Source organism: Oryctolagus cuniculus, chromosome 13 (genome assembly GCF_964237555.1).
Source record: "Oryctolagus cuniculus chromosome 13, mOryCun1.1, whole genome shotgun sequence".
NCBI lineage: Eukaryota > Metazoa > Chordata > Mammalia > Lagomorpha > Leporidae > Oryctolagus > Oryctolagus cuniculus.
The window spans coordinates 38,988,756-38,999,806 of NC_091444.1; the positions used below are offsets into that span (position 1 = coordinate 38,988,756).

An 11,051-nucleotide genomic window follows, 5' to 3' on the forward strand; every position below is an offset into this window, starting at 1 on the left:
TATGTATCCAAAAGACATGAAATTATTACATCAAAGAGAGACATACACTATCATGCTTATTGCAGCACTGTTCACAACAATCAAGATAATTCATCAACAATGGATAGAGAACATTTGGCATGAATACACAATGGAATGTTATTCAGTCATAAAAAGGAATGAAGTCTATCATGTGCAGCCAATGGGATGGACATCATGTTAAATGAAATATGTCAGATACAGAAAGACAAATACCCCAATGTTCTTTCTTACATGTGGAGGCTAAAAAACAATCTGAACCCAGAATAGTAATAGAAGCTGGGAGGGGCAAGAAGGGATAGAAGGAGATTGGATAATGGGACCAAATTGGAGTTAGAAAGAACTCCTAGTGTTACACAGCATAGTGAGGTGATCACAGCTCACAATAATTACTAAGCATTTTCTAAACAGAGGAGCTCCAAGGCTCTAATTATTAAGTAATGACAAAGGGGAAAATGTTAATCGTTCTGATTAGATCAATACACATAACACAGTATTGAAATGTTGCATTGTGCCCCATAAATGTGTACAATTATTATTCTACAAAAATTTGCTTCAAAAAGTAAATTTAAAAGTGCTGGAAATCTAGATATCCCCATGCAGAAGGATAAAAGTGGATTCTTATAACACAAACAAAAATCAACATGAAATGGATTAAATGTTTAAATGTAACACCTGAAGCTGTAAAACTACTAAAAGAATACACAGGGAGAGAGCTCTATGACATTGGTCCAGGCAAGGACTCTTTGGATATGATTCCAAAATACACAGGTAACAAAATTAAAATAGACAAATGGGATTGCAGCACATTAAAAACAATTTCTGTGTGGGCTGGCTCTGTGGTGCAGTAGGTTAATCCTCTGCCTGTGGTGCAGGCATCCCATTTGGGTGCCAGTTCAAGTCCCGGCTGCTCCACTTCCAATCCAGCTCTTTGCCATGGCCTGGGAAAGCAGTCAAAGATGGCCCAAGTCCTTGGGCCCTTGCACCCGCGTGGGAGACCAGAAGAAGCTCCTGGCTTTAGATCGGTGTAGCTCCAGCTGTTGCGGCCATTTGGGAAGTGAACCAGTGGATAGGAGACCTCTCTTTCTCTGCCTCTCCTTCTCATTGTCTGTAACTCTATTTATAAATAAATAAATAAATGAAAATTTATTTTTTTATTTTTTTGACAGGCAGAGTGGACAGTGAGAGAGAGAGACAGAGAGAAAGCTCTTCCTTTGCCATTGGTTCACCTTCCAATGGCCGCCGCGGCCAGCGCGCTGCAGCCGGCGCACTGCACTGATCCGATGGCAGGAGCCAGGAGCCAGGTGCTTTTCCTGGTCTCCCATGGGGTGCAGGGCCCAAGCACCTGGGCCATCCTCCACTGCACTCCCGGGCCACAGCAGAGAGCTGGCCTGGAAGAGGGCCAACCGGGACAGAATCCGGCGCCCTGACCGGGACTAGAACCCGGTGTGCCGGCGCCGCTAGGCGGAGGATTAGCCTAGTGAGCCGCGGCACCGGCCAATAAATGAAATCTTTAAACAAAATCTCTGCACAGCAAACGGAACAGATAGTGAAGAAAGAGACAACCCATGGAATGAGAGAAAGTAAGGAGAATATGTGTAAACCATACATCTGATAGGGGTTCACATTCAAACAAGGAACTCAACTCAAGGGCAAGAAAAGAAATAACCCGATCAAAAATGGGCAAAGTTGAGGCCGGCACTGTGGCACAGCTGGTTAAGCGGCCACTTGTGATGCTGGCATTGTGGTTTGCGTCCGAGCTGTCCCACTTTCGATTCAGCTCCCTGTAATGGCCTGAGGAAAGCAGAGGAAGATGACTCAAATGTTTGGGCTTCTGCCACCAACGTGGAAACCTGGGTGAAGCTCCTGGATCTTGCCTGGCCTACCACTAGCTGTTGAGACCATCTGGGGAGTGAAGCCCAGATGGAAGACCTCTTTGTCCATTTCTCTCTCTTGTAACTCTTTCAAAATAAATCTTTTTCTAAAAAATGGGCATTACATTTACATAGACACTTACATACACTTACATAGACATTTCTCAAAAGAAGGTATAGAAGTAATCAACGAGTTTGTGAAAAATGGTCAGCACCTCCAATTAAGGAGACACAAATTAAGCCACAATGAGATATCACTTTACACCTGTTAGAATGGCTGTTATCAAAAAGACAAGAGATAACAAGTGTTGGCAAGAATGTAGGGGAATGCTAATACAGCCATCACAAAAAAACATTACAGAGGTTTCTGAAGAAACTAAACATGGAACCATATGATCCAGCAATTCCAGGTCTGAGTATCAATGCAAAAGAATTGAAATCTGCACGTCAGACACTGAACTCCCACATTCACTGCAGTACTAGGTACAACAGCCAAGTCACAGAATCCACCTAAGGATTATCGACAAGTGAAAGGACAAAGAAAATATGCTATATACAACATATAATGGAATACTGCTCAACCTTAGGAAGAAAATGTTATTTTTGACACCATTAACAAACCTGGAAGACACTATTCTAAGCGAAATTAGCCAGACATGAAAAGAGAAATGCTACATACCATGACTTATATATGGAATCTAAAAAAGCCAAACTCAAAGACACAGGGAATAGGGCAATGGTTGCCAGGGGCTGAAAGAACAGTGGGAGGGAATGGGGAGACATGGGTAAAAGGATACAACGTTTCAGTTAGCAGAGAGTAAATATGATTTTCACATCTACTGCAGTTTGGTGACTATAGCTGGTAGAATATAATATTTCAAAATTGCTAGAGTAATTATAAACATTTTTACAAGAGGATAAGCATGTGAGGTGATAAATATGTTAAATAGCTGATATAATAACACCATACATATATATCACATTATAGCCCATTTATGCATACAATTATTATTCATCTACTAGATTAAAAATGAAATAAAAATAAAGGAGGGGTTATGGGGAAAAGTTTATCCTATCTCATCTTGTAAATAAGTCCACCCTTTTACATAACAGATTTGCTTTTCTTTTTAAGCAATAAGGCATGAATATGGTAAAGAAAACATTTTTCACCAGAACAGTCAAGTTTAAAGTTTAATACATACACACGAACCTTGCTTTTTTAATTTCACTATGTAATAGGACATTTCCTAAAATGGACCCATATTTTACGTAAAATGCTCCTGGGCTCCCCAGCTTCTCAAGCATTTGGTTAATGGTAGCAGTTTTCCCAACACCAGAGGCTCCTGAGAGAGGGGGAGGGGGACACATTAGGTTAGATTTATATGCAAGAAAGTGACATATGTTCACATGTTACGATGAACCAATAACATTTCCCTTCATCTGAAGATTGCATGGAACAGAGGTTTTTGCTTTTCCACTTTTTTAAAAAAGTGGTTAAATCAAGGAGTGAATACGAAAACCTCTCAAATTGTCTAAATTACTTGTACCTCTTACAAAACAGATTAGGAGCTGACCATTATTTTTATGTAATGTTCATTGAAGCCTGTCACCAACCTTCTTTGCTTTGAGAGTGACAGAAAGACTACACATAATGAATGGAGTTACTTGAAAATTTTTGCCAACATGATCTAAAGAAAAATTTGATAAATTCCTTATGAAGCAGAATGAAGACCTGTGACTTTACAATTCATTACATATTAAAGTAAAAATGAAAATTTCCTTAGACCAAATTAGAGGCAACATGTGGTTATCTGAGAGTCACACATTCCCTGGATTCTTTGCACACGGAACTGAGAAAGAACTGTTGCCTGTGGTGATACTCGGCACAGAGAACTGGAAAACGTGACCAGTGGGCTGGGGTAAGTGTCAAGAGTGAGCAGGAGCTAAACTGAAATACTCTTTCGGGAATGGAAAAAGATTCAAAAAATCTTAACACTGTGTCGAGGAGCCGGCGCTGTGGCGCAGCAGGTTAAAGCCCTGGCCTGAAGCGCCAGCATCCCATATGGACGCCGGTTCTAGTCCCAGCTGCTCCTCTTCTGATTCAACTCTCAGCTACGGCCTGGGAAAGCAGTAGAAGATGGCCCAAGTGCTTGGGCCCCTGCATGGGCATGGGGGACCCAGAAGAAGCTCCTGGCTCCTGACTTTGGATCGGCACAGCTCCGGCCATTGCAACCATCTGGGGAGTGAACCAGCGGATGGAAGACCTCTCTCTCTCTGTCTCTATCTCTCTCTGTAACTCTGTCTTTCAAATAAATAAAGTGTTGAGGAATCATGTGTGTAAATTTAATTAAACTAATCAATGCTACTGTGAGTGGTCCTCCAAGATCTCAACCCTATCCACTGGCTATTAGGCCCAACCTGCATAATCCCTTGGATCTCCTGGCATTTTTCATGAGGGTAATGAAAGGTGGAGGAAGATTTATAATGTGCTGTATTGGCATCCACACACTATTGCTGAGAAGCTAAATTGTTCTAGTCACCGAAACTCTTCAGGGCAGAGTTTTTTCCCACTAATAAAGTAAAATGATCAGACTACATAGCCTCTGGACCCCCTGACTCTGAAACTCTCCTTTAGTACCTGTGAGAAGGACGGGGTAGGAATTCTTCAGAAGCAGGCTCATGAGGAAGGAAAGGCACGTGGTGTCTCTGGTGGCCGTGTAGCGGATGCTGTTCCCCTCTTCTGCCATCTTCAAGAAGTCTTCACTCGACCCGTGCAGATCAGTTAGCAATGAAGTTCCTGTCAACATTTTTTAAAGTTTTAAATAACCAAGAAAGAAATATTACTCTAATCGTTCGGGCTCTCAGTCCTTCCTACAGCAATCTGCACACTACAGAGCAATTTAAACGTAAGCAGATCAGCAAAACGGCCACACGTGCTTGGAATCTGCCATTCTCAGACACTGTGTTAGCAGCTCCAGCCTTTCTCACTGCTTGAACCGTGTAAAATTCACATTTTAAAAAGTAAAAACCAGTTGAGTACAGATAATTTGACATGAAACACACACACTCACAAAACCAAACTAAACACACACATTCACGAAACCAAACTCCAAAAAAACAAACCCCAAAGCTCCCTGGATCTAAAGCTTTCTAAACATACTATCCAAATTCTTCATTCCATTACACAGCCAAAACTCCTCAAAGAGGTAGATAAAACACAGTCTTCCTGATCTTTTATTCATTCTTTTCTTCCTTTATAAAAAATATATTTGAAAAGGAGACAGAGACTGGGTCACTCCCCAGTGTCTGCAATGACCCGGGCTAGGCTGCAGAAGCTGGGAGGTGGGAATTCAATCCAGGTCCCCCATGAAATAAAGTTTGATACCTTTGGCTAAGCATGAAGATAGACTCTCAATACCTACAGAAATGATAAATCATATGCCAGTTTATGTTGATTAACAATCCTACTTATAGGCAATTATTTCATATATGTGTGAAATATTACCCCGCATATGTGCAATTACTTGAGTCATCATCTGCTGCCTCCCAGGGTTTGCATCTGCATGAGATTTGGGAGCCTGAGCTGGGACTAGAATCCAAGCACTGTTGTTAAGGTAGCTCGGGAGACATTAGCCTATCTGTGTGAGGGGGGCCTCCTCGATGGCCAATTAGACAGGCATACACACCTCCATGCACACCCATCTTCTTCACAGAGAAGAACCAAAGTAACAAGTGAATAACTGCGTTTCAAGGTGACTGCGCCAGGGAGAACATTGACACTCAGCAAGGAAGACATGGGGATCCAGGAGGACTTGGAGACCGGGGATGGCAGCACAGAGAGAGGAACACAGCCCACTGATAACCAAGCACCTGTCTTACACGTGACAGGAGGCCATCCCCATTGTAGGCAAAGGATAAAGGGGAGAGCCCCAGCTGGCCCCATCTCCCACTTGCAGAGACTGGGTGCTGGCAGTCCCAGCCACAGGAGTTGTCACAGACTTGGAGCCCAGTAAGGGGCGCTACCTTCAGTAGCACAGAGGCCTGGCCTCAAAGAAAGAACTCATGTCTTCCCCCTACCCCTGGAGAACAGACTGCAGCAGGAATGCATGTGTCCCGCAGGGACACAAGCTCCTCTCCATCCCCTGGGGTCCCACAGCTATTCTGCCACACCAGCATCCTCAGGAACCCAAGGAGATCCAGCAGCAAGAGCCAGCACCCTAGCCCCAGCAGTGCCCTGCACTACAGGAACTGGTGGTTCAGCACAGCAGGTGGGGATCCTGCCCCCCAGGGCCTCAGAAGCGGGGACGCTTGTCCCTGGGGGTGTGGACATCCCTGGTGGCCCCTGTTCCCTGGCACTGGAGCAGTACACCCCACTGGGTACCACACACTCCAACCACATCCCTGCTGAACTGCACTTTAAGAGGGAATTATTAAAGGTAGACAGAGAGAATGATCTTCCATCTGCTGGTTCACTTCCTGTATGTCCACAACCACCAGGGAGAGGCCGTGCTAAAGCTAGGCATCGGGAACTCAATCTTAGTCTCCCACATTGCTGGCAGGGACCCAAGTACTTGAGCCATCGTCTGCTGCTCACATTAGCAGGAAGCTGGATGGGAAGTGGAGGAGCTGGGATGTGAAGCAAGCACTCTGATTTAACTGTTGGGACAAATGTCTATCAGTGCCCCACACTCATGCTGGATTGCAGCAGGGTTCTACTCTGACTCCAGCCATGCCCCTGGCACCAGGAAGCCAGTGCGACCCCTCCAGGAAGCCGGGCCAGTACTCCCATGACCCCAGTCACTGAGGACTGGAACGTCCAGAACCCTAGTTCTGCCCCTCAAGCCACCACCTGGACCTGCACACCACTGGTGGGACTGAGAAGAGTGTCCATGCTCCCGCCATGAGTTACAACAGAAGACAGAGCCTACACTATAGTGCCCAACTGGGACTGAAGACAAAGTAGCCCACCAAGCTGACACTCAAAGACGAAGCCTTTTACAACAAAAGCCACCCTTCAAAAGTGCCAGAGGTAACCGATATGCCTGATGCACAGCTCTCAAAGAAGGAACAGAAGAAGGATGAAAAAGCAAGATACTAAGATGCCTCCGAGGGGGCACAGGAACACTTTAGTAACAGGCTCCAAAGAGAAGGAGACTGACGGAATGCCCAATCAAGAATCCCTAAGGATGATTAGAAGGACACTCAAAGAGCTACAAAAGAACACGGGAAGTTCAGTGAAATTAGGAAAACAATGCCATGCTATGAATGAGAACTTCAGCAGAGAGACAGACGTCCTGTAAAAGAGCTCAACAGAAATCTTTTTGCAGGCCTCAAGCTGGCAACCTAAACGGAGATGTGAAGGAGCCACCACTTCCACATCCCTAAGGATTCTTTACCCTCGTTTTCCTGATGACCCTTCAGCACGTATGTATGATAATAGTTCACTCTTACTGATAAGTTGTTTTCAGTTGTTCCATGTGCATATTTGCCATTCGACCAAATAGACTGAAAATTCTTGGCCTTCCCTTTTTCTATTTCCTTTTATAAAATTCAATACCAGGTGCTACATTACCACTGACTAGCTATGATATACCATTAACATGACTTTAAAAACTCACTTTCTCCAAATCTTTCATTTTTACTCATCAAATCGAAGAAAGCGTCAAGAATCCTGCAGAGGGTTGTGACGATTGTCAGGTCCTGTACAGGAATCGGCTGAAATTTCTGATGCTTCTTTATAAATTGGAGCCCATGTGTGACACTTTCATTAATCATAAATTCAAGACAACTCACTCCTGATTGATTTACAACTTTGGAAGTTTTCAAAAGCCATGACTTAACATAAGGCTCCCATCCCAGATCAACAGGATCCTGTTAATAAAAGGCACAGGGTAACTGTATGTAAATAAACTAAAATGCTATGATCCTCCTTGCTTCTTACGATTCCTTTACATCACCGTGGTCCCTGCCAAATATGGCTTACAACGATCACTCATTAAAGCGCCAATGTCCAAAAACAACTGAAAGAATCATCATTCTCTGGAATGATTTTTCACTGTGATCTTACAGCAAGCAAGCAACAGGGGGGCTTCGTGTAGGGAGGTGTGTTGAGGCCATAGGTACATGGTGAGGGGAGCTGCTCACCAGAAGTCAGCCCTGTATGGATGAGCTTTACAGTCAAGTGGATTAGAGCATAGCACTCATCATGGCTAATCATTTCAGGTCTAGAAAACACTTCTTTGTCATGTCTTCTACCTCTTCACAACTTTCTTGATAATGTGTTTCCCAAATCCTAAGACTCATGGATTGAGGAAGGAAATGTCTCAGAGCAAATTTTCTGATATTGGGAAAATAATTCACAGCAACAGTCTAGTCTGTCTACAGAAAGCACTACTTACATTGGGCAAACAGTGGACACCCCGTGACTGAGGTGGTATTTCTATTCATATTGCATTCATGTTCAATTCTGGATTGTGAGGCTCTGGGGGACACAAAACTTCTCAACTACTGGGATCACTCTACTGGATCCAGAAGGGAAAATAAAATAAACATGAACATCCTGTAGATAATGACTGGTTACTATCCTGAACAACACATTTTCTTTGAAAGGAATCTGGTTTAAGAAAAAAAAAAAAAAACTTACCATGTACACCATTGCACATCGGCTGACTGTAGCAGGACTGGCCTGAGAGAGATTGTCCACCTCAAAAATCACTCTGATTCTGTTAGTTAAAGCTATTCTCTCACTGTTTGCCAGGCACAGCATTCTCGTGTCATCTAGCACAGAGTTTAGATTTTCTACCCACAAGGCATCCACTGGACCATCGAAGACAATCCATTGCCAATCAAAATCTAGAGAGAAAAATATTTTTAATGTAACTGAAAATACTCCGTCTTCTTTCAATAAAATCTTGCAAATTTTCTGCTTTGTTTACAAGAGATTTTCCAAGGTGAAAAATGATATTCTTGAAAAGAGTAGAGCAAATATGCTTATATGTAGTCTTTAATATTTATCAGATGTGAATAAATATTCATACTAAACACTTAGTCAAGCTTTCAGTATTGTTGAGACATTCTTAGTTTAATGACATAATTAATCTCCAAATACGGGTACTGGATAGAGCCATGATTTTGTTATAACATGGTTGTGAGTTTGCCCCTTCCACCCAGCTACAGTTTTTAGATTTGCTGCTTCTGGGGAGTAGCAAAGGGAAACAGACGCCGTTGGAAGAAAGAATCAAAGAGACAGAACTTAGAGTGTATCACACTTGGAACCCATTCACTTATTCCATACTGCTGCAGTCTGTACGAGCTGCTTCAAAACCACAGGAAGCTCTTTCTCACAGCTCTGAAGGCTCTGAAGTGCACAGTCAAGGATCAGTGAGGGGGCCGTCGACTCGGTTCACGGAAGGGCAGCTCCTTGTTGTGTGGTGGAAGGGGCCCTTTCGTCTGTCCTTACTTCCTCCTCCCTCATCTGTCCATCTGTCTCTCTTTGCATTTGAAAGGGAGGGAGGGAGGGAGAGAGAGAGAGAGAGAGAGAGAGAGAGAGAGAGACTGAATCCCCAAATGCCTGCGACAGCCGGGGCTGGGCCAGGCTGAAGCCAGGGATCCAAGAACTCCATCTGGGTCTCCCACATGGGAGGCAGGGACTCAACGTATGTGAGTACGTGAGCCAGGGTGTGCTTTAGCAGGAAGCTGTACTGGAAGTGCAGTCACCAGGACTCAAATCAGGAGCTCCCAGGTGGGATATGGCCATCCCAAGCAGCATCCTAGCCACTAGTGCATACGTCTACCCCTCTCGAGGCCCCTTTCCAACGAGAACACTAATCTCATTCATGAGGGCTGCACGCTTGACAGAACCACTTCCTACAGGCCCCATCTCTTAACACTACTACCTTGGAAGTGGCATTTCAACATGTAAATATTCAGACCACAGCAATCCTCTACACCCACCACCTGCAATATCATTTTGGAAAATTACTAGGACAGGAGAGGTGTGAATAGGTCATCATGCAGATAGAAAACAGTTAACTGCCTAACAGACTGAAAGACACTGATGTGTGCAAAGACTTGGAAGGTGGAGCTACGATCCATAAGGCCACCACTCCTGAGATGGCTCCCACTGAAACATCTGCCTAGGGATTCTCTCCGAGCCTCCCAGAGGAAGCCTATGCCCAGTCACTGTACTCTCCCAAACATGTCCTAGACAACGTCAGGGAGGAGCTGCAGCAGCAGAAGGCTCTTGCAAAGTAGACATCATACAGGTACTACTGCTGGAGGTTGATCTGAGGCTCAACCTGGAGAAAAGCAGCAATGGTCAGGGCTCCTCGAGTAGCAGACTGTTAGTTCCTTGTCACAAAGATGCTGTGCCCCCGGCCCTTAGCAAGGTGTCTGGCAGAATACAGACTCGCAATGCATTGTAGATGACTCTGTGTGGGCTGTATGATTTAGCCTGGGAATGCACAGACTGTTGGGAGTCCCACTTCAGAGACAAAACTACTGTCGGTCGCCACTGCTGCTCTCCACATTATTTCTTATTTCTACTTTTAATATCTGTGTGGCTCTTGTGAGAGACTAATGGTCACTTACAAACTCAAGGGCTAATTAAGTCCCAGCTCTTATACATATATACATACATATATATTTATAATACAGGATATCTGTGGTAGTATTATACACATTATAAATAAACACACAAGGAAAAAGAAATTATGTAAGCACAAAATATCACTAGTCAGAAATGTATTTAAATATATGAATATAGTTCATAGGCGTTTGGGTTCAAAGACTATCTTCCATATTAATCATATTGGTGGAGTTTAACAACACTTACTGTGACTTTCTGGTATTTTAACGTGTTTCTCTATATCCTTCACAATATTATCATCAGTATCCGCTGTGTCAGAAGAATTTAGATAGAAAACCTAAAATATATAATCAATAATGATTAGCTTTTTATTTCTATTTGATGACACTTTCCAACTACAAAGGACAATATGCTTTCTTGGGCAATACAAATAGGAAAGGCAAAATGTTCTGTGAAGATCGATACAAAGCCAACATAATGTAACTTAACTGACTTGTGATGGCCCATTTTCTTTAAAAAACCAGTTTTAGCTTTTTTAACCTTTGTAAAGGATGCAAGCTTGTTGTATAAAA

The 11,051-nt window shown here is 43.5% G+C and overlaps 1 long non-coding RNA gene across 2 annotated transcripts; it reads right to left on the reverse strand.

Annotated features, from left to right (window-relative positions):
* Positions 1-6,336: 6,336 nt before the first annotated feature.
* LOC127483438 (uncharacterized) lies at positions 6,337-10,844 on the reverse strand. Of its 2 annotated transcripts, none has more exons than XR_007909645.2 (3): positions 10,726-10,844; positions 8,536-8,744; positions 6,337-7,763 (listed from the first exon to the last, which is right to left on the reverse strand). It is a non-coding gene; the product is annotated as an uncharacterized lncRNA (long non-coding RNA). The 2 variants fall into 2 exon arrangements; XR_011381268.1 differs by lacking the exon at positions 6,337-7,763 and adding an exon at positions 7,775-8,413.
* Positions 10,845-11,051: the final 207 nt, after the last annotated feature.